Source organism: Triticum urartu, chromosome 5 (assembly GCF_003073215.2).
Source record: "Triticum urartu cultivar G1812 chromosome 5, Tu2.1, whole genome shotgun sequence".
Taxonomy (NCBI): Eukaryota; Viridiplantae; Streptophyta; class Magnoliopsida; order Poales; family Poaceae; genus Triticum; species Triticum urartu.
The window spans coordinates 614778371-614803683 of record NC_053026.1 but is presented as its reverse complement, the minus strand read 5'-3'; the positions used below and the strand labels follow the sequence as shown (position 1 = coordinate 614803683).

The window sequence follows — 25313 nt, the reverse complement described above, 5'->3', positions numbered from 1 at the left end:
AAGAAAAAGCGGTTCGCAAGTTGGTAATGATACCCTCAAGTTTATCGATTCTAGTGGAATCTAGATTTATTTTCTCATTAACTATGGGTTCCTTTTCCTTAATATTTTTCAAAGTCATTCCTACCTTAGATCCATATTGATTAATTTGATTGTGGATCTTTTTATCTAGATTTTCAATCAATTCAATGGTAGCAACTTTATTTTCAATAATTTCAAGTCTTTGCATAACATGCTCCAAAGTTAACATAGTTCCATTAACCAAAAGAGGTGGCGAGCCAAATAAATCTATCATATCATTATAAGAATCAAAAGTATGGCTACCCAAGAAATTCCCCCTGGTAATGGTATCAAGGATATATCTATACCAAGGATTAGCACCTACATAAAAATTGCGGAGAAGAACTGAAGTAGATTGCTTCCTGGTAGATCTATTTTGAGCATTGCAAATTCGATACCAAGCGTCTTTTAGATTCTCTCCCTACCTTTGCTTAAAATTTTAGAACTTCATTCTTGGGAGATAGCGGAGAAGAGATAAGGCTAGCCATGATGACAAGCAAGCAAACTAACACACGAGCAAACAAAGGCAAACGGAAAAGAGAGGAGGAGATTGGGAAAGAGAGGGCAAATAAAACGGCAAGGGTGAAGTGGGGGAGAGGAAAACGAGAGGCAAATGGCAAATAATGTAATGCGAGAGATAGGGATTGTGTTGGGTACTTGGTATGTTGACTTTTGCGTAGACCTCCCCGGCAACGGCGCCAGAAATCCTTCTTGCTACGTCTCGAGCTTGCGTTGGTTTTCCCCGAAGAGGAGGGGATGATGCAGCACAGTAGCGTAAGTATTTCCCTCAGTAAGTGTACGTGTAAGGTCGGTCCGGGCCGCTTCATCCCACGATGCCGCCGAATCAAGATAAGACTAGTAACGGCAAGTAAATTGACAAAATCGACGCCCACAACAACTTGTGTTCTACTCGTGCATAGAAACTACGCATAGACCTAGCTCATGATGCCACTGTTGGGGATCGTTGCAGAGATTAAAAAATTTCTACGCATCACCAAGATCAATCTATGGAGTAACTAGCAATGAGAGAGAGGGGAGTGCATCTTCATACCCTTGAAGATCGCGAGTCGGAAGCGTTGCAAGAATGCGGTTGGAGGAGTCGTACACGTAGCGATTCAGATCGCAGCCGAATCCGATCTTAGCACCGAACAACGGTGCCTCCGCGTTAAACACACGTGCAGCCCGGTGACGTCTCCCGCGCCTTGATCCAGCAAGGAGGAGGGAGAGGTTGAGGAAGAGGGCTCCAACAGCAGCATGACGGCATGGTGGTGATGGAGTGGCAGTACTCCGACAGGGCTTCGCCAAGCTCTTGCGGAGGAGGAGAGGTGTTGGGGAGGGGAGGGGCTGCGCCTTGGATGTTGTGCTACAGCCCTCCCCTTGCCCCTCTATTTATAGGGATAAGGGGAAAGGGGGCCGGCCCCTCTAGATGGGATCTAGAGGGGGGCGGCGGCCAAGGGGGAGGGGGCTTGCCCCCCAAGCCAAGGGGGGCGCCCCCTTTAGGGTTCCCCCCCCCAACCCTAGGCGCATGGGCCATAGGGGGGTTGGTGCCCCAGCCCACTTGGGGCTGGTTCCCTTCCACCTACAGCCCATAAGGCCCTTCGGGGCAGGTGGACCCTCCCGATGGACCCCCGAAACCCCTCCGATGGTCCCGGTACAATACCGGTATACCCCCGGATATTTCCGGCGACCGTATGATGACTTCCCATATATAAATCATCACCTCCGGACCATTCCGGAACTCCTCGTGACGTCCAAGATCTCATCCAGGACTCCGAACAACATTCGGTAATCACATACAAATCTTCCTTATAACCCTAGCGTCATCGAACCTGAAGTGTGTAGACCCTACGGGTTCGGGAACCATGCAGACATGACCGAGACAACTCTCCGGCCAATAACCAACAGTGGGATCTGGATACCCATGTTGGCTCCCACATGTTCCACGATGATCTCATCGGATGAACCACGATGTCGAGGATTCAAGCAATCCCGCATACAATTCCCTTTGTCAATCGGTACGTTACTTGCCCGAGATTCGATCGTTGGTATCCCAATACCACGTTCAATCTCATTACCGGCAAGTCACTTTACTTGTTCCGTAATGCATGATCCCGTGACCAACTACTTAGTCAGAATGAGCTCATTATGATGATGCATTACCGAGTGGGCCCAGAGATACCTCTCCGTCATACGGAGTGACAAATCCCGGTCTCGATTCGTTCCAACCCAACAGACACTTTCGGAGATACCTGTAGTGCACCTTTATAGCCACCCAGTTACGTTGTGACATTTGGTACACCCAAAGCACTCCTACGGTATCCGGGAGTTGCACAATCTCATGGTCTAAGGAAATGATACTTGACATTAGAAAAGCTCTAGCAGACAAACTACACGATCTTGTGTTATGCTTAGGATTGGGTCTTGTCCATCACATCATTCTCCTAACGATGTGATCCCGTTATCATTGACATCCAATATCCATAGTCAGGAAACCATGACCATCTATTGATCAACGAGCTAGTCAACTAGAGGCTCACTAGGGACATGTTGTGGTCTATGTATTCACACATGTTTTACGATTTCCAGATAACATAATTATAGCATGAACAATAAAAAATTATCATGAACAAGGAAATATAATAATAACCATTTTATTATTGCCTCTAGGGCATATTTCCTACACTATGATTGTGAGAAGATGGTAAATATTTTGTTTTTGATTGAGGAACATGTGGTTGTATGATGCATTGGTAATTAAATGATAACAACCTTTTGGGGGGGAGTGATAGCAGCTATATAATTGCCTGCACTTGAAAATTTATGAAACTAAGTATGTATAGGCGTTGAATAATTTGGAGTAAAATCATAGTAGATTTTTTTGCTACATGTGTGCCATGTTTCCTCACTTTGAAGTGAAAAAAAACTACACGCGGCTCATTATATTTAATTATATATAATTGTAAAATATTTATTGAATATAAATAGAACTAGCAAACATGCCCGTGCGTTGCAACGGGAGGAAAAAGTATACCACACTGCTACCTCTTGAGCTTGCGTTGGATTTCCCCGAAGAGGAGAGGATAATGCAGCAGAGTAGCGTAAGTATTTCCCTCAGTTTTTGAGAACCAAGGTATCAATCCAGTAGGAGGCCACGCGCAAGTCCCTCGTACCTACACAAAAACGATAGCTCAACGCAACCAACGCGATTAGGGGTTGTCAATCCCTTCACGGTCACTTACGGGAGTGAGATCTGATAGGTAATATTTTTGATATTTTTGATATAAAGAGGCAAAGTAAAATAAAAAGGTAAAGTAAAAGCAAAGCAATAATAAAGTGATGGAAGATTGATATGATGAGAATAGACCCGGGGGCCATAGGTTTCACTAGTGGCTTCTCTCAAGAGCATAAGTATTCTACGGTGGGTGAACAAATTACTGTTGAGCAATTGACAGAATTGAGCATAGTTATGAGAATATCTAGGTATGATCATGTATATAGGGATCACGTCCGAGACAAGTAGACCGACTCCTGCCTGCATCTACTACTATTACTCCACTCATCGACCGCTATCCAGCATGCATCTAGAGTATTAAGTTAAAGATAACAGAGTAATGCCTTAAGCAAGATGACATGATGTAGAGGGATAAATTCATGAAATATGATAAAAACCCCATCTTTTTATCCTCGATGGCAATAATACAATACGTGCCTTGCTGCCCCTTCTGTCACTGGGAAAGGACACCGCAAAATTGAACCCAAAGATAAGCACTTCTCCCATTGCAAGAACTACCAATCTAGTTGGCCAAACCAAACGGATAATTCGAAGAGACTTGCAAAGATAACCAATCATACATAAAATAATTCAGAGGAGATTCAAATATTGTTCATAGATAATCTTGATCATAAACCCACAATTCATCGGTCTCAACAAACACACCGCAAAAAGAAGATTACATCGAATAGATCTCCACAAGAGAGGGGGACAACATTGTATTGAGATCCAAAAAGAGAGAAGAAGCCATCTAGCTACTAGCTATGGACCCGAAGGTCTGAAGTAAACTACTCACACTTCATCGGAGAGGCTATGGTGTTGATGTAGAAGCCCTCCATGGTGGATTCCCCTTCCGGCGGAGCTCCGGAACAGGCCCCAAGATGGGATCTCGTGGATACAGAAAGTTGCGGCGGTGGAATTAGGTTTTTGGCTCCGTCTCTAATCGTTTGAGGGTACGTAGGTATATATATAGGAGGAAGAAGTACGTCGGTGGAGCTCCGAGGGGCCCACGAGGTAGGTGGCGCGCCCTAGGAGGGGCGCCCTCCACCCTCGTGGCCGCCTCAAGGCTTTCTTGACGAAGGGTCCAAGTCTCCTGGGTCTTATCTGATGAGAAAATCACGGTCCCGAAGGTTTCATTCCGTTTGGACTCCGTTTGATATTCCGTTTCTTTGAAACACTGAAATAGGCAAAAAAACAGCAATTCTGGGCTGAGCCTCTACTTAATAGGTTAGTCCCAAAAGTAATATAAAAGTGGAAAATAAAGCCCAATATAGTCCAAAACAGTAGATAAAGTAGCATGGAGCAATCAAAAATTATAGATACGTTGGAGACATATCACACACACACCTAGCGTAATACATGATGCCCTCTGTTTTAACTATTATACTTAATTTATATCTCGGTTCTACATCCCAGTAGGCGCTCTTCTTTGAATAGGCAAGACGAAAATGAAAAATATAACTTTCATAGAAAACTTTAATATCCTGTGGTAAACAAATAGTTGAGAAAAACTAAACTATGTTCAGAATAACATTAGAGGCGAGTACTTGTACACGACACAAAGTAGCATCAATTCCAAAAGAAATGTTTTAGGAAAAAAAATCCAAAATAGATCAGATTTCTACTCAGAGCAGTAGCATGTATTATTCTGCATTGCATCCAACCACCAATTTTATGCCAAATCTTCATGATCTCAGTAAAACAAACTTAGAAGGGGAAACATGTAAAAGTACACCCTACTAATCTTTTTTTATGCAGTAACATAATATATTCCCCCACCTTTGTTCCAAGCATGCATAGTTGTAGACAACATGATCTGATCGATTACCACAAATAAAAAATATCAAAACTACACAACTCATTACATGTACTGTTTTGTTAATAAGTCAGTGATCTTGGTAATCAATAGAAAACTTGCTGAAAAATTGCACACATATTGATACAACAGAATGCAAGCATCTGATTAAAGAAAATAAGGATTGAATTGTAGAACCTAGCTATAAAATGGAGAGTAGGATACTCCAGTTGGTTGAATGCAGAAGGCATAAAACATTCACCTGAGCGTTTTGGGCATTCTTCATTTGATTTGTACTCACCTGATGGTTCCAGCATAGAGATATATGTATGACATAGCAAGGGAGCATGGTGTTCTCTTGAATTTGGTTGCTCCCGCACCTTAAATGCAAAGGTAATATCTGAAATATCAATCTTAAACGTTTCTTTCCTGAGCTGTCAATCTGAATAGACTGAAATAAAAAATACATGCAACAGACTTTAACTTCTCATGTTACTTCATATTCAGATGATAGTCGGCACACAAATATTAAGTGAGATAGATCAGAAACATTCATGATAGTCGTATATATGTATTTCGCAGTTTTTTACTACTGCCTCTGTCCCATAATATAAGAACGTTTTTGACACTACACTAGTGTAAAAAACGTTCTTATATTATGGGACGGAGGGACTACAGAACACATGCATGATGCATCCCTTCACATAGCATTGTTGAGAAATCTAGTGCAACCAATCATACCACAAGCTTGCAAACTAAATTCTAGCAGGTCCACCGTTTGAGCTTCAACATTCATTTAGGCATCATTTCCATGCAGAACCGAATGTGACAACTTCAGTCCTGCATAAACTTCATCATGTGAGCTTCAACAGCACAACCATCACATTCAATCGGGCATCATTTACATGAAGACTGTCGTGAATAAATACTCGATCATGTGAGCTTCAACGCCACAACCACAACCACCGCATTCGATCAGACATGAATATGTTTCAGTTTCAGCCGTGCAAGAGCACAGACACATAATCAGTTGTTCAAAAAAAAGGCACATAAAAACAAGCAAGGGATAGATGATTTGAGGCATTCTCGTCACCAAAAAAAAATGCGTGTCTGCATACAGAAGAGAAGCTGGTGGAAAAAGGAAAGGGAGCAGCGGCATGCTAAGAGGAAGAACTGCTCGCCTCAGAGAACTCGATGACGCCGGCTTACTTGAAGAGGCACGAGAGGTGCTCGCTGTCTACGTCGTAGAGAAGGCTGTCCATGTAAACCTTGGCCTCCTCCGGTGGCTGCACGTATTCCCCTACCTGCCCCTAACCCCCACGACCTCCTCCTCCAGCTCAACCGACAGGCAACGTCGACGGTGACGGAGGTGCCGAAGGAGTCGGAAGCGGCGAGCGAGGCAAGTGGTCCGTGCGGGCGGGCAGCGTGCAGGAGCAGATCATCCAGATAAAATCAGAAGTACATACTTAAGAAACACCGCCTGCATGTGCTAGAAGATCCATTAGGCTGCGTTCGGTTGACAGGGAATTCAAATGAGTTTGACAGGGATTGAAGTGGATTGAATCCCCTGTAAGTCAAATCCTGCCCAAATCCCCTCCAATCCCCTTCAGGCAGGGTGTAACCGAACAAGGCCTTAGGAGTTTATTAGGGCTCATGATTTTTGGCCGTATGTATCGTTCTGATGCAGAGGCTGGGGAAGCCCCCTTTTCGAAAAAAGAGAGGAACTTCGGCACCATGTTAACAATCAAGCAAGTCACGGCCATAATCGCCAACGTAAAAGTTAAACGTAGCTCCACATTGCATCCGACCTGATCGCCTTTCCTCTCTGTATTCCGCAAGTACGGTCTTGACAACGGCCGCTCGTAGACATGGGCTCGCGCGGTCGCCCCACACCGTCTGCACCAGGAACGGTGCCTTCCCGACGTGCCTCTCGTTGTCTTCCCCGATCACCACTTCCCGCAGCCAACCTTCCGCTCCTTTCATCAGGGTTCCAGTTATTCAAGTCCACCACCTGGCCTCCATCACATGCACCGACGGCACTCGTCGCGACACTGACGGCGAGAAGAATGATGCCGGCACCCGCACGGTTAGAACACCATCAACAACGACGTGGGGCTGCACGGCCTCACCCCACATAAAGGTAGTCATGCTCCCGCCAGATTGTACTGCCGCTGATCTCGCCGTTGCCTCCGCAGCTGCACAGCTTGTTCCAGTGGCCGCCATTGCTTCAACTTCGATCAACACAACACGGATGTTCCTCCAGTCTTCGGCAACATTGTCGCTAGCTATAAGGTTTCATGCCCGGCACGGTTAGAGCATCATCAAAGACGACGACGCTGGCGCACCCCACATGGAGGTAGCCCTTGTTCCGTGAGATTGATCCTGTCGCTGCTGCCACTACTGCGGAGCAGCTTGTTCCCGTCGACGCCGCCTTTGCTTCAACTTCAAGGAATCCATAGCATACACAGGAGCCTTTTTTTAGCACAACATACACAGGAGACGTATACGTGAAGAGGTTGGAAACCAATAAAGATAAACCAGAACGGGAGGAGGTGGGAGGGGCGAGCAGCCCAGCAACAACACGTATTGATCCAAAGGGAGGCCCAACGCACATCGACTTAAATAGAAGCGAACCTGTACATAACTTATCCCTCTTTTTAAATCTCAGCCATCAAACACAAAATTAACGGAGATGAAAAGGCGACGGATGAAGAACTATGAAAGCCTCCATCTTTTAATATTAGGTATAGATAATAGAATAAAAAAGTATTCCCATGCATGGTTGCATGTGGGACGTGGGCCTTTTCACATGCATGGCTGTATTTTGAAGTGGTGTTTTGATTCATTCATAATTATATGATGATTTGACATGCTTGCATGTAGAGATAATTACCTCCTCTGTCCGAAATTAGTTGATGCTTAAATGGATGTATTTAAACGTATTTTAATTCTACATACATCTGTTTGAGTGTCAACTAATTCCAAACGAAGGTAGTCGGGATCACTATCTTAGGTATACAGGATATGAAACTGGCCAAGAATCAAATGAATGTGATATAGATCTTACACTTCAAAGGCATTTTATCACAAACACAAAAGCACCACTATAGTAAGCAACAGCAGCAGTGAGGAAACCGTAGCCACAGGGGGTGGTCCATATTAGCCCCAGCACCTCTTGTTTCCATCGTAAACTCTTCTCCTATCTCTAAGTACACACACAGGTGAGGCCATGCTGCATAAGCATGGCCTCGTCTGCTTAGATCACACTACTGCTACTGATTTCAGCACAGCAGTGAGCATGCATGCGACGACACACACACAGCGGCTGCATAAACAGCCAAACGTGCCCAAATTAAATTGCGAGGCCAGCGAAAGCAAGGTCGACAACGAGGGATTTGTCAGCTATTTGCACCGATGGCAGATTTTTTGCAAGGGTGACAGATGCGCCTTTGGTGACTCATCAGGGAAAATGAGTGATGGGAACTAAAGACAAATGGCTAGCGCCGGGGACCTTTCCAAATCACAGCCCCTTCCTCCATCAGAAATAGTATGATTTTCTCTCGACCAAAACGGAATGCCTTGCTGTCAACAACAGAAATGGCTTTTTACAACGGCATCAGGTGGAGAATCCCATGCACAGACAACCAACTGACAGTGTGGGTAACAGTAACACTCGCTTTCTGACGGTGATGCTAGTATATTTGGGAGCCATGTTTCATTTTCCTTTTTCACCCAGCATGTTGAAGAAAAGCTTGAATGATCCATCAGAGGCACGGACAAAAAACAGGCGGTGGTGCTGGAGGACGGATGGGGCCTTGTCATCACCGTGACCACATTGTGAGGTCAGGGGTTAAACATGGCCCTAGCTTATACATCTTGGATGCAGATCCTCCAAAACTTTGACAGCCACAAGAAACAAGGCGGCTAGACACTCGTGAGGTCCACCATGTCACTAGCGTGGCCCCTCCCACTCTCTCCAACGACAAGACATTTTGCTCAATGAAACGTTGGGTCTATTACTAGATTATTGATTGGTGAAGAACTGCGTGTGTGGTACCTGGCCGCCGCCAAAGTACCATTAAAACGAATCCACCCACGTACTCCTTCCAACCTGGTCAAGGGCACGTAGTGTTTTAAGGACGAGACTTGCCTGCTCCCCTCCCGTGTGCCCATCCGTGCTCCCGCATACGTGGCTTGATTTGATTGGAACAAAATAAGGTCCGGCCCCACCCCTTAAAATCAGGGGGGAGATGATTAGATTAGAAAGAAAAAAATAAGACAGCCGTTGGATGAGGTGGGAGCACGGATGGGAGCACGGAAAGGGAGCAGGCAAGCCGGATCCGTGTTTTAAATAGCGGGTTATGGAAAATAGCGACGGGCATCCAAATCAGCTATAGCGGAGCTATAGCTGCCTATTTGTGAAGGTGACCATTTAGCGGCGTCTTGCTGAAAAGGCTATAGTGGGCTATACCGGAGCTATAGCCGGCTATTTAAAACTATGGCATGTGCACAACTGCCCCCTCGATGCTCCTCTCGAAAATAAGACGAAAAAGTTTTCGCTGAACTAGAAAGGCGCAAAGATTGACCAAGTTTATAGGATAACTATCAATAACAAGAAGAATCCAAGGCATGCATGTGTTGTATAGATAGATCTTGGAGCAGCCGGGCAAATGACAGGGACGCAGACAGCAAAGCACTCCTGCTTGCTTGCTGGTTACACCAACGGCAAGCAAACTATATACTCCTACCTACTTTGAAGGCATTTTATCAGAAACACGAAGGAAAACACCATTTTTAGTAAGCCCCAGCAGTGCCAGTAAGAAAACCGTAGCCAGGCCACACCACCCCTTGTTTCCATCGTAAAACTCTTATCCTTTGGCTACACACACGTGAGGCCAGGCTCCATAAGTCGTGAAATTGTTTAGATTATCTTACTGATCTGAGCGCAGCATGCATGTGAGGACTGAGGACACGCTGCATAAAATTCCCATGAAAAACGACGGATCTGTAAGCTATAGTAAGCAGTAAATATGCATGCATCGATAATAATTGGGGTGAGTCATCAAAGAAACGAGTCTGATGGGAGGCAAAAGACAAAGGGAGATCGACTCGTAGCGCCGGGGACCTCTCCGCATCAGGGTCCGTCTGCTAGCGATTTCTTTGCTCTCAACAGATATGAGATATGATTTGCTCTCGACAGAAACGGAAAGCCTTGCTGTCAACAACAGGAATGGCTTTTCACGACGTACGCCACCAGGTGAGGATCCACGAAGTAACAGCGTTGGTAACAGTAACAATCCTTTTCCGACGGTGATGCCGACATTTCATGGGCCACAACAAGACTTGTCTTTTACTACAAAATATTGTTTATGTTTTCCTTCTTGTCTTCTCTTTCAACGTATGTACCTTGCAGGAAGGCGTAATTAATCCATCAGAGACAAAGACAAATAAAACAATGAGTCGGACATTCGGTGGTGCTGGAGGACATGTAGACTCATGGTGAGATGAGGGGCTTATCGCTGGTTGAATATGGTCCTTGTTTTGGATAATGGTCCTCCAAATCTTTGACACCCAAATATTGGACACACATTGAGGATCAGCTTTAGATTTTTCATTTCCTGATAAGTATATTCTTTTGTCTGAGAGAGAGAGAGAGAGAGATAGAGAGAGATCTATTCAATGGCACCACCTTTTTAGGGGCAATCTTAACCGATTCTCAAGATTCTGCGAGAAATGTCCAAAAGAATTGGTCTGCATTCCCTAATTACCGTGTTGCATCGAGTTGTCTCCTTGTTAAAATGTGTTTGCCGCCAGTAGTTGGCCCTGATAGAATTATGTTGGTGAAGGAGATTTTTGAAAGATGCAGAAGGGTCTAGTTCCCCTAAAAAAACAAGGTCCCGAACCCCTCAATTTTTCCAAAAGTAAAATAACAGATTCACAATTTATCACAATTGCAAGAGAGATCTACCTTTTTTCCAAGTTTTTTTTTGACAGATTCACAATTTATCACAATTGCAAGAGAGATCTACCTTTTTTCCATGTTTTTTTGCGGCTGTCCTAATTATTTTTAGCCAGAGAGAAAGCTGGCACATGTCACCCAAATGGTGGTGAGGGAGGCCAATACTCTGCCAATGGCGGAAAGTATCAGTTGACTCTACACAGAATATTGCTCACTGGATGTACCGTTGCTATGCATTTTGTCATCGTGTACAAATGAAGTGCATTCACGTCTGATGTTGATATAGTCATATCTGATGCAATTGTCCTATCTGAAGAACATAACCATCAGTGTATGAACACTATACCATGCTCTACTGGTGTCTGGTCATGCTTTTGATATTAATTTTGCCAGTGGTTGCTTATAGCTTTCTGAAGCGCTTCAGTAATCATCCCAGGTGCCACAGTAGCAGAACTAGCCGCAACCTGCAAAAATCCAACAACGTTGGTAAATGAGACTATAATGTGAAGCCTTAATAAACGTTGTATATTCTATATTGTCGGATCGACCTTAGAAGGTGGTGCTATTGAGACCTGATGAGTGGCTCGTATCTTGAGATCAAGAAGGCCACCCGGTGTGGATGTGTGCACAGAGACGATGTCCAAATGGAGGCTCTTGATGGCGTCGAACACTCGTTTCATCAAAAGCTTCTTCCATCGGCATTGCACCTCCAAGATCACCTCCTTGTCCATCATGGTCACATTGACAACATTGCTTGGGCCATCGTCATCCTCCCTCTCTGACTCCGGCGCCTTCCTCTTGCATCCAGTTGATTGTTTGATCTTCTTCCTTCCGGCAACATCATGGAGCCCCCGTCCCGCTGCTTCTTTTGGGTGCCATGATGGTGGCCTGCTAGATTCTAGCTCTTCTACCCTTTGCTCTAGCTCTTTGAGATAAGTTATCGTCTCTGCGAGGATGGATGCTTTGTCCATCTGCAACCCAGGAAAAAAGCTATGGAAATCATTTTGTGCAATTTGCTAAGAAGTAATGGATGTTAAATAATACTACCTTGTTAATGGACGGGACCAATGACTTGAGAACTAGGAACATCTCGTTGAGCTTCTCCCGGCGTCTTCTTTCCGACAAGACATGTGTCTTGATGTTACTTTCTTGAGCTCTCATTGTCCATCCACCGCCCGCCACAACTTTCTTCAGCAACTTTTGTGACTCCCCGGGATCTCGCACATCCATGCCTTCCCAGTCCGATGACCTCTTCCATATAGTAAAGCAGGATGGACGAGAACCATTAACAGAACTACTTAAAGTGATGGTGTTATCATCGATTCTTGGTGCGTCCATGTCTGGCGCCATTTCCAAGGAAGACATGAACTCAAAGGACCTTTCCATGACCCAGTTGTCCTCAAGAGCACACACGTCCAACTCCTCAATTAGGCCATAGAACTCATCCACTTCTTCAGTAGTGATGCAATTGATGTTGGCGTCGGACATGCTCTCGACCTCGCCTAGCTCAGAGATGAACCCCTTGGCAACATTGTGATCAAGGTCTTCGAACACGACAATTTCTACCTCCCTGTTCCTAGTTTCGTTTGTTGATGGACTGGAGCTTGGCGCCTCTGACTCCAAGCACGCCTGGAAGGGTAGCTCCCAGAAAGATGTGCGTCCTGCAATTGACGTGGGCTTGTATTAACCTTGTGCATAGAACATATAAATATCTCCTACACCAGTCATACCACAAAAGAATAAACTTATTCATAATAGTTTAGAAGTAAAGTATCACTGTAGGATCATTGCTGACAAGTGTCTGATATGTCAGAATGACATGTATCTCATATGGGTGGGAAAAACGTGTATGCATTTATCTAGCGAGTTGCGGAGATCCAACACATTTCATCTGTTCAACCGCATTTATCCAACGGTCTACACCACTCTATTGCTCAGCGTTAAACATGTTTAGCACCCTCCACTAATTAATATCATGCCTAGTATCAATGTTGCCATTAACCAAGCAATTATATTTTATGGTCTTACCTAATATTAACATGTAATTTATATCTTGCCTAATATTAATACACAATACAATTAATACATTGTCTAATATAAACGTGCATTGCACGTAGACAATTACTAGTCATTGTGGTTGTACAGAAAATCTATCTACGGAAGTAAGATGTACTGCATATGGGCTTTCAAACATCAACCTCTTGATGTATCATCGTTGACGGGTGAACTGATTCACCCACCTGTGATGACCCTATCGCTCCTATAAAGGTGAGCATAACCCCCCGTTGTTACCTGGCGTGCCGTCATATTCTAGTCTCACACCGCCACCCCCATTGATGGAATCGTCCATGCTTATACTGTGCCATTATATATAATATTGTAAAACATATTTTAGTATAATATTATTTGATATTACTAATGTTAATGTTTTTCTCTATAAATTTGATTAAACCATAAAAAATATGCTTCCAAAAAAGTTGTATACACGATAATTTGTGACGGAGGGAGTGCCGGTAATTGAAGCCGTCACAATTTAAAAGTTTGCGTGCACCCATTAACAGAAGTACAAAACAAAAGGAAATAATATATTGAGAGATACTCAAAAATTAGTGAAAATCCTTCGCACATAAAACTTATAGCGAAAATCATATGCCCTCACGAAATCCGGCGTTCCAAGCTCTAGCACACCACCCATGAAGGGGATGCAAACGACTGTCTGAAAAATGTGATCCAGCTTGAGATCAGAGATCTAGAGGGTAAACACGTGATACATGCATATAAGGAGATCTCGAAGCATGCATGAAGTAATAAAGAAGTAATGTGCTGACCTGAATAGGCGCAGTCTGATTTAACCGTCCGGTAGTGTGGGCAAGCATCATGATGTTAGTTAACGACTGAAAGATGTATACATAGTTTGAGATAAATATGTATAAGATACCTTTGCTAAGAGAGCGCGCTGGAAAGTTTTGGTGTCTGCGTATTGAGCATTGTACAACCAAACATGTTCATTGCTCGCAAAGCTCTTGCCTGGCAACCTGAAAGTAACTAGGTAAGTAGGAGTATATTAATTCGCAGGTGCTATTCATTAGACAGTGCCCGAGCTCGCCAACAAGGGCTTGCCAGGACCTTGTCGGAGGCGGGCACTACAAAGTGGCGTCGCCACCGGAAGAGAGGTAGACCTTCACTGGTTTGGGTTGGGAGGGGGGAGGCAGAGTCATCGGATTTCAAACTAATGGCTCAAAACCCGACTTGAAAGCAGAATAAATTGAAATCCTATTCCTACACAAAGTTCCTACAAAAATTCTTACGATACTAATTTGTTTGGATCATAATTCCATGATTTAACCAGCTGCTTCCCGGTTGAACAAGTAGGTAAAGTTTATTCCAAAATAAAAGGCAACTAATAAAATGTGGCACCATATTAACTTACACTTCAAGAACAAAGACTTCAGTAAGAACGCTTTGACTCTACAGTCAAAGTAAGTACAACAGACTTGCTTGACTTGTTTTACTGTATTATGTAATGTTTTGCCGGTTTTTCTTCTTGCTTTAGGTGCGTCGAAGTTTTACACCGTGTAAGAATAAGAATCCTATCACCGTGTTTTCATGTAGTGTTGTCATGTTTCTCTTTTAGACTGAAGAGTGTACTGTAGTGTTTCACTATATATTGCAGGAATCTCCAATACGTCAAACCATATATGCTAGCTATATATATCACCCTTTATCGGAAAATAGAGTTAAACTAGCTTGGGCGTAGGTTTTTCTACACTCGGTTGCATGGCACGCATGATGAACAGTAAAATAAAAACCAAATAACAAACAAAATCTGAAACTTTGTGGCCTTGATTATGATAAAATGTTTTAGGTTCCTTGTAAAATTTGGTGGCCAAATGACATCCGAGGAGCTCCTTCCAATAACTAAATAAATTTGTGCTCAAACTTGTGTGCACTGTTTGAGTGGAATTTTCGTTTTGTTTGCCACAAGCTCATTTGCTTTTATTTGGCTACCAAATTTTGCAAGAACCTAAAAATTTTGGTCATAATTGAAGCCACAAAATTTCAAAAATAGATTCTGTTTGCTATCTTTTCTGATTTTACGGTTCATTGTGTGTGAATGCGTATAGTAGTTGCATACGTACCCTTGACCAGGCCGGAATGAGTAAGTGTACCACTCGGCTTCCCCGAGATCCTCCGGCGACAGCGAGGCGGCAGGACGCCTCGCCCGGTGGTCCGCCTTGCCGGACAGGAGAGACTCGTAGAGCTCCCTTAGCTGCTCGAGCTTATGATCTTCCTCGTCTTTACCTCGCCGTTGTAGAACCCTTCCTTCCACGTTAGAACTCTACGAAATCAAACCGATAGGTTCTGGATATGAAATGTACAAACTTTTCGAATTTGCTTCAAGAAAGTACCAACTTGTCACCAGCTATATATACATGAATGTACTCCGTACGGACGTGTGATTGGTTAATTACCCAGGTGGGCGCAGGCTGGTGGACATGGACCAGAAAATGGCGTAAGTCCAGTTGATGCTCCTCACAGCAGCGGCGAGCTGGTAGCTGAGCTGCTTCCCCGGCGGCGGTGCCTGGCCGGCAGGAGCAGCTGATAACGCCATTGATTACCACACTAGCTAGCTGTTTCCTACATATGCATCGGATTGCATGCAGAGTTACTCACAAGGTGAAGCTAGATGATCAAGCAAACAAATCTAGTTAGACCTTACTTACTTGAGCTGTGTGCAAACTGCAAACCAAGAAGAGCTAGCAGCCGTACGTTTCTGCTCCCGTTAGAGAGGAAGATATGGATCTGCTATATACTACTAAAGGAGGCCAAGAATCCAAGGCAAGCTATATAGAATCTGGGAGGTCGGAGCAGCGGGGCAATGACAGAGACACGGACAGCAGAGCACTCCTGGTTACACCAACAGCTAGCAACATACTCTCCATTTAAGGCATTTTATCAAAAACACAGAAATACCATTTTTGGTAAGCCACGGCAGTGAGAAAACCGTAGCCACAGCGGGTGGTCCATATTAGCCCAACAGCTAGCACTGTAAATTTTCCCCCTTTGTCTCTAAGCGCATAGCAACACATGTGATTGTTAGATTATACTACCACTGATTTCAGCACAGCATGGAGCATGCATAAGCAGCCAAACGTGCCCAAATATAATTGCGCGAGGCCGTAGAAGCTAGCAAGCGAAATCAAAGATGAAAACTACGGATTTGTCGGTATCAGCAACACATCTGCATCGATGATAAGTGCTGGTATGGTGAGTCATAGAAATGAGTGGGTGGTGGGAGCAAAAGGCAAAGGGAGCCTTCTAGCGCCGGGGACCTCTCCACATCACGGCCGTCGACTAGCGCCTTTGCTCTCACCCGAAATGGTTTGATTTGCTCTCGACAGAAACGGGATGCCTTGCTGTCAACAACAGGAATGGCTTTTTACGACTCCACCAGGTGAGAATCGCCATGCACAGGAGCTGGAGGACGGATGGGGCCTTGTCCTCGCCAAAGAAGCAAGTGGTGCCCGGCGCCGCATCGCCTTGTGACCGCACGCTGAGATCAGGCCCTTGTTTTAGATACTGATCCCTCAAAACTTTGACAGCCACAGGAAACAACGTGGCTAAATATTTGACAAACACTGAGTACCATCTCTAGATTTTCACAAAAATGTATATTACTATGTCTCTTGACTATGCGAGCACGACATCGCTGAAGGAAATGTGCCCTAGAGGCAATAATAAAGTTATTATTTATTTCCTTATATCATGATAAATGTTTATTATTCATGCTAGAATTGTATTAACCGGAAACATAATACATGTGTGAATACATAGACAAACAGAGTGTCACTACTATGCCTCTATTTGACTAGCTCGTTGATCAAAGATGGTTAAGTTTCCTAGCCATAGACATGAGTTGTCCTTTGATTAACGGGATCACATCATTACGAGAATGATGTGATTGACATGACCCATTCCGTTAGCTTAGCACCCAATCGTTTAGTATGTTGCTATTACTTTCTTCATGACTTATACATGTTCCTATGACTATGAGATTATGCAACTCCCGTTTACCGGAGGAACACTTTGTGTGCTACCAAAAGTCACAACGTAACTGGGTGATTATAAAGGTGCTCTACAGGTGTCTCCGAAGGTACTTGTTGGGATGGCGTATTTCGAGATTAGGATTTGTCACTCCGAATGTCGGAGAGGTATCTCTGGGCCCTCTCGGTAATGCACATCACCTAAGCCTTGCAAGCATTGCAACTAATGAGTTAATTGCGGGATGATGTATTACGGAACGAGTAAAGAGACTTGCCGGTAACGAGATTGAACTAGGTATTGAGATACCGACGATCGAATCTCGGGCAAGTAACATACCGATGACAAAGGGAACAACGTATGTTGTTATGCGGTCTGACCGATAAAGATCTTCGTAGAATATGTAGGAGCCAATATGAGCATCCAGGTTCTGCTATTGGTTATTGACCGGAGACGTGTCTCGGTCATGTCTACATTGTTCTTGAACCCGTAGGGTCCGCACGCTTAAGGTTTCGATGACATTTATATTATGAGTTTATAAGTTTTGATGTACCGAAGGTTGTCCGGAGTCCCGGATGTGATCACGTACATGACGAGGAGTCTCGAAATGGTCGAGACATAAAGATCGATATATTGGATGGCTATATTCGGACATCGGAAGTGTTCCGGGTGATTTCGGAGAAAACCGGAGTGCCGGAGGGTTACTGGAACCCCCCGGGAGAAGTAATGGGCTTTATGGGCCTTAGTGGAGAGAGAGAGGTGCGGCCAGGGTGGGCCGCGCGCCCCCTCCCCCTCTGGTCCGAATTGGACTAGGAGAGGGGGGGCGGCGCCCCCCTTTCCTTCTCCCTCTCCCACTTCCTTTCCCCCTCCTAGTAGGAGTAGGAAAGAGGGGAGTCCTACTCCTACTAGGAGGAGGACTCCTCCTCCTTGGCGCGCCCACAAGGGCCGGCCGGCCTCCCCCCTTGCTCCTTTATATACGGGGGCAGGGGGCACCTCTAGACACACAAGTTGATCTTCGTGATCGTTCTCTTAGTCATGTGCGGTGCCCCCCTCCACGATAATCCTCGATAATATTGTAGCGGTGCTTAGGCGAAGCCCTGTGACGGTAGAACATCAAGATCGTCACCACGCCGTCGTGCTGACGGAACTCATCCCCGACACTTTGCTGGATCGGAGTCCGGGGATCGTCATCGAGCTGAACGTGTGCTAAAACTCGGAGGTGCCGTAGTTTCGGTGCTTGATCGGTCGGACCGTGAAGACGTATGACTACATCAACCGCGTTGTCATAACGCTTCCGCTGTCGGTCTACGAGGGTACGTAGACAACACTCTCCCCTCTCGTTGCTATGCATCACCATGATCTTGCGTGTGCGTAGGAAAATTTTTGAAATTACTACGTTCCCCAACAGTGGCATCTGAGCCTAGGTTTTATGTGTTGATGTTATATGCACGAGTAGAACACAAGTGAGTTGTGGGCGATATAAGTCATACTGCTTACCAGCATGTCATACTTTGGTTCGGCGGTATTGTTGGATGAAGCGGCCCGGACCGACATTACGCGTACGCTTACGCGAGACTGGTTCTACCGACGTGCTTTGCACACAGGTGGCTGGCGGGTGTCAGTTTCTCCAACTTTATTTGAACCGAGTGTGGCTACGCCCGGTCCTTGCAAAGGTTAAAACAGCACCAACTTGACAAACTATCGTTGTGGTTTTGATGCGTAGGTAAGATTGGTTCTTGCTTAAGCCCGTAGCAGCCACGTAAAACTTGCAACAAACAAAGTAGAGGACGTCTAACTTGTTTTTGCAGGGCATGTTGTGATGTGATATGGTCAAGACATGATGCTAAATTTTTATTGTATGAGATGATCATGTTTTGTAACCGAGTTATCGGCAACTGGCAGGAGCCATATGGTTGTCGCTTTATTGTATGCAATGCAATCGCCCTGTAATGCTTTACTTTATCACTAAGCGGTAGCGATAGTCGTAGAAGCATAAGATTGGCGAGACGACAACGATGCTACGATGGAGATCAAGGTGTCGCGCCGGTGACGATGGTGATCATGGAGGTGCTTCAGAGATGGAGATCACAAGCACAAGATGATGATGGCCATATCATATCACTTATATTGATTGCATGTGATGTTTATCTTTTATGCATCTTATCTTTCTTTGATTGACGGTAGCATTATAAGATGATCTCTCACTAAATTTCAATATAAAAGTGTTCTCCCTGAGTATGCACCGTTGCCAAAGTTCGTCGTGCCCAGACACCACGTGATGATCGGGTGTGATAAGCTCTACGTCCATCTACAATGCGTGCAAGCCAGTTTTGCACACGTAGAATACTCAGGTTAAACTTGACGAGCCTAGCATATGCAGATATGGCCTCGGAACACTGAGACCAAAAGGTCGAGTGTGAATCATATAGTAGATATGATCAACATAAAGATGTTCACCATTGAAAGATACTCCATTTCACGTGATGATCGGCTATGGTTTAGTTGATTTGGATCATGTGATCACTTAGAGGATTACAGGGATGTCTATCTAAGTGGGAGTTCTTAAGTAATATGACTAATTGAACTTAAATTTATCATGAACTTAGTACCTGATAGTATCTTGCTTGTCTATGTTGATTGTAGATAGATGGCCCGTGATGTTGTTCCGTTGAATTTTAATGCGTTCCTTGAGAAAGCAAAGTTAAAAGATGATGGTAGAAATTACACGGACTGGGTCCGTAACTTGAGGATTATCCTCGTTGCTGCACAGAAGAGTTACGTCCTGGAAGCACCGCTAGGTGCCAGGCCTGCTGCTGATGCAAGTGATGACGTTAAGAACGTCTGGCAGAGCAAAGCTGATGACTACTCGATAGTTCAATGTGCCATGCTTTACGGCTTAGAACCGGGACTTCAACAATGTTTTGAACGTCATGGGGCATATGAGATGTTCCAGGAGTTGAAGTTAATATTCCAGAAGAATGCCCGGATTGAGAGATATGAAGTCTCCAATAAGTTCTATAGCTGCAAGATGGAGGAGAATAGTTCTGTCAGTGAGCATATACTCAAGATGTCTGGGTATTGTAATCACTTGATTCAACTAGGACTTAATCTTCCGGATGATAGCGTCATTGACAGAATTCTCCAATCACTTCCACCTAGCTACAAGAGCTTCGTGATGAACTATAATATGCAAGGGATGGATAAGACAATTCCCGAGCTCTTCGCAATGCTAAAGGCTGCGGAGGTAGAAATCAAGAAGGAGCATCAAGTGTTGATGGTCAACAAGACCACTAGTTTCAAGAAAAAGGGCAAAGGGAAGAAGAAGGGGAACTTCAAGAAGAACAACAAGCAAGTTGCTGCTCAGGAGAAGAAACCCAAGTCTGGACCTAAGCCTGAAACTGAGTGCTTCTACTGCAAGCAGACTGGTCACTGGAAGCGGAACTGCCCCAAGTATTTGGCGGATAAGAAGGATGGAAAGGTGAACAAAGGTATATGTGATATACATATTATTGATGTGTACCTTACTAGAGCTCGCAGTAGCACCTGGGCATTTGATACTGGTTCTGTTGCTAATATTTGCAACTCGAAACAGGGACTACGGATTAAGCGAACACTGGCAAAGGACGAGGTGACGATGCGCGTGGGAAATGGTTCCAAAGTCGATGTGATCGCGGTCGGCACGCTACCTCTACATCTACCTTCGGGATTAGTATTAGACCTAAATAATTGTTATTTGGTGCCAGCGTTGGGCATGAACATTATATCTGGATCTTGTTTGATGCGAGACGGTTATTCATTTAAATCAGAGAATAATGGTTGTTCTATTTATATGAGTAATATCTTTTATGGTCATGCACCCTTGAAGAGTGGTCTATTTTTGATGAATCTCGATAGTAGTGATACACATATTCATAATGTTGAAACCAAAAGATGCAGAGTTGATAATGATAGTGCAACTTATTTGTGGCACTACCGTTTAGGTCATATCAGTGTAAAGCGCATGAATAAACTCCATATTGATGGACTTTTGGAACCACTTGATTATGAATCACTTGGTACTTGCGAACCGTGCCTCATGGGCAAGATGACTAAAACGCCGTTCTCCGATACTATGGAGAGAGCAACAGATGTGTTGGAAATCATACATACAGATGTATGTGGTCCGATGAATGTTGAGGCTCATGGCGGATATCATTATTTTCTCACCTTCACAGATGATTTAAGCAGATATGGGTATATCTACTTAATGAAGCATAAATCTGAAACGTTTGAAAAGTTCAAAGAATTTCAGAGTGAAGTTGAAAATCATCGTAACAAGAAAATAAAGTTTCTACGATCTGATCGTGGAGGAGAATATTTGAGTTACGAGTTTGGTCTACATTTGAAACAATGCGGAATAGTTTCGCAACTCACGCCACCCGGAACACCACTGCGTAATGGTGTGTCCGAACATCGTAATCGTACTTTACTTGATATGGTGCGATCTATGATGTCTCTTACAGATTTACCGCCATTGTTTTGGGGTTATGCTTTAGAGACGGCCGCATTCACGTTAAATAGGGCACCATCAAAATCCGTTGAGACGACACCTTATGAACTATGGTTTGGCAAAAAACCAAAGTTGTCGTTTCTTAAAGTTTGGGGATTTGATGCTTATGTGAAAAAGCTTCAACCTGATAAGCTCGAACCCAAATCGGAGAAATGTGTCTTCATAGGATACCCAAAGGAGACTGTTGGGTACACCTTCTATCACAGATCCGAAGGCAAGACATTCGTTGCTAAGAATGGATCCTTTCTAGAGAAGGAGTTTCTCTCGAAAGAAGTGAGTGGGAGGAAAGTAGAACTTGATGAGGTAACTATACCTCCTCCCTTATTGGAAAGTAGTACATCACAGAAACTGGTTTCTGTGACACCTAAACCAATTAGTGAGGAAGTTAATGATGATGATCATAGAACTTCAGATCAAGTTGCTACTGAACCTCGTAGATCAAACAGAGTAAGATCCGCACCAGAGTGGTACGGTAATCCTATTCTGGAAGTCGTGCTACTAGATCATGATGAAACTACGAACTATGAAGAAGCGATGGTGAGCCCAGATTCCGCAAAATGGCATGAAGCCATGAAATCTGAGATGGGATCCATGTATGAGAACAAAGTATGGACTTTGGTTGACTTGCCCGATGATCAGCAAGCAATTGAGAATAAATGGATCTTCAAGAAGAAGACTAACGTTGACGGTAATGTGTGACACTCCAACAATTTTCATTTGGTTTTCAGCAAAAACTTTATTTGGATTTGAAGAAGGTCATTTAAAATCCTTCCAAAAGTCTCTCTCTCAAAAAAATTTCCCCTGGCAAGGATTTTATTTTTATTTTGTATCTTCTTCAACTCTGGTGTTTGAAGTATGAAAAACTTCCTTCTGATTATTCTCTTCTCATATATATATATATGGAGTTTATTTATTTTCTTTTAAGAAGAAATCTTATGAGTTTTGAGGTTTCTTTCTTTTTGAAACCACCCATGGTTTTACCATGCCTCATGTGGTAAAACCTCCCAAAACCCCTCCCTCCACTTTGGGGCAATCAATACTTCCTGCTCCAACAAGTCCAAACCATTTTTGGATTTTATTTCATTTAATTTTTCTTCCAAAAACATTTCTGTCAATTATTTTAAGCCTAGATGATTTACAAAGGAAGTACCTAATTTCCTTTGAGTTTTGATCTCAAACCAACTCCTCTGGATAGTCCTTAGCACCCCCAACCTAGATCCATCAAGATCCAGTCTTCTTCTTTTCAAAATTATCAAGTTTCAGCCTCTGCAAGTTTGGACCAGATTTGTCAAATTTGGTGAAATTCATATCTTCTCTTCTCCAAAAATTCTACCAAAATTCAGGCAGCCTCCAGGAGCAATGAGAGGCCACCCCACCAAAATTCAGCTCAAGGAAAATTCTCCACATGCCAAAATCATTTCGTCGAACACTTGGCCGACACTGTTTCTGTAGACTTTCAGTAAAATTCAGAGTTTTAGAGTTTTACAGTGTCGTTTTCGTCGGTGACTTGTCATCCATCACCAGTGCTCCCTGGCGCATTGCGCACGGCCTCTCCTCCCTGGCCAGAGCGTCGCACGCCCCCTTGGACGGGCACAGGTGTCGGTGGCGGCGAGCATCGCCGGAGTTGGCAGCTTCTACAGTGGCTAAGCCACCCGTGGTGGCCAACAGAAGACAGCGCCAGCTCGCAACGCCGTTCGGCGCCGCCCAACGCTCCCCTGCCCTCCGCGTGGCCTCATGCACGCCAGCGCACCCCGCAGCACCGTCGCCGTGGCCCGGCAAGCACAGGGCACGCCCTCTGCCGCCGACAGGCCCGCGCCGCCCCGTTCCGTCGAAGCCACCCAGAGCCCAAATCCAAGATTGTTTAGCACCTAAATGGAACCGGTGGACCTCCACGTTGACGCCCAACTCCCTAAACTCCCCGACCAAGCTCTGCGCCGTCGTAACCTTCGCCGGAGAACTCCGTTCACGGCCACCGCCTCGGATCGCCTATAAAAGGGGACCCCAAGCTCGCCCTCGAGCACGCACCACCACTGCACCCCACAGACACCCCACCAGGCCACTAGGAGGACCTCGAGGAGGTCTCCTCCTCCAACTCCGGCCGCCTCGTTCCGCCTCGGCCACCAACTCGATCCACTCCGGTGAGGCCATCCCCGACGCCCAAACCTCGTCAGTAGCCTTCTCGAGCACCCAGTGATCTAACCCAAGCTTCCATTTGACCTCCGCAGCCCTCCCCGACGAGATCCAACTCCACCCGAGCCGCCGTCCGCCGGAGCAAGGACCGCCGTCGATGTAGTGCTCGCCGACGACCACCACCACCACCCACCGACGCGGAAGGACACGCTGAGCACGTAGGTACCGCCCAATCCCCCTGCCTCGCCGTGGATCGCCGCCGGCGACCACCGCAGCTCTCGGGTGCCGACGAGCTCTGCTCTCCCCGTTTGAAATTTCAAACCTGACGGGTGGGACCCCCCCCCCCCCCCCCCCCGTCAGCCTCTCTTTTCTTTTAAACGAAACGTTTTCTGAAAGGTCTTCTGCCAAAGTACGTCTCCCTTCTGGGCCGGCGTATTCTCAAACGAAACGTCTTTCTGTTTTATAAAAAGTGCCTGAAATTTCTGTTTCATTACAGAAGTCCCTGGATAAAACCTTTATAACTTTTAAACAGAAAATGATTTTTGATTGATTCTTTTTCTGTCCTCTTAAATTTTGTCTAGTTTTTTATCAGATTTATTTGAAAAATATTTGGAATACTTTTTGTGCACCTCACGGTATTTACGTTAGCGCGTATTCTTTATACCGTAGATACCGAAGGAGGTGACGGAACCGCGAACTTCACCGAGCTAGGCTCCGACTACTCTGAACCAGGCAAGCATGTTTGAACTTTTGATATGATGAGTGTATTGGCATGTTTGCATTAAGTAGTTTCATGACATGTTTATGAGCATCGATGAATGTCATATTACATGCAAAGTTGAGGCAAGTGAGTTTCGAAAATCCATAAGTTGTTGGATGTGAGTTGCATGGCCATGTGTTGGCATGAGGATGGGTAAGATGGCAGTGTTGTAGCATGCCAGTCTTATGCCAGACTATATGACTTCAGTGACAACCCGTATCAGTCCAGTTCCTTCCATCTTCCTTCCCTGTACTACCACATGTTTTCTCAAGGAATATGGCTTAGTAAGTTGCAAACCGCTTTCCTGGTACACACCAATGAGAGGGCCGTGATGATGGTTCCATGGCCCTGGATTAAAGCCAGTCATCCGGTCAGGGGGCATGGGTGTTTCCGGTTGGGACCGAGAGGGGGGCACCCCTTAGAGCGCGCGTATATAAATTTGATCCCATGCTATTCGAGATTGTGATCTCCCCATCTCAAAGTTTTTCTTGAACGTTGTCTAAGGTGATTCCTAGCATCGTGAGGTGGGATGGGTGTGTACTGGTTAGATGTGTTTCTTCCGAAATACCATAAACGGAACTAGTCCTTCGTGACTACGGAAATCCGTTGGCTGTGGGTAATTTTTAGTACAAACTCTGCAGAGTCAAAAACCCTTGAATCATCTTATCCATGTCCAAGTATTTGTGCTCAACTTATCTTGTCAAATGACAGTCTCAGTGACAGAAACTCCAGTGAACCACATGAGTGTTA

At 44.8% G+C, this 25313-nt stretch overlaps 1 pseudogene; it reads right to left on the bottom strand.

Moving 5' to 3' along the window:
- Nucleotides 1-11086: 11086 nt before the first annotated feature.
- LOC125511269 lies at nt 11087-15992 on the bottom strand (annotated as a pseudogene).
- Between the last annotated feature and the right edge of the window lie 9321 nt (nt 15993-25313).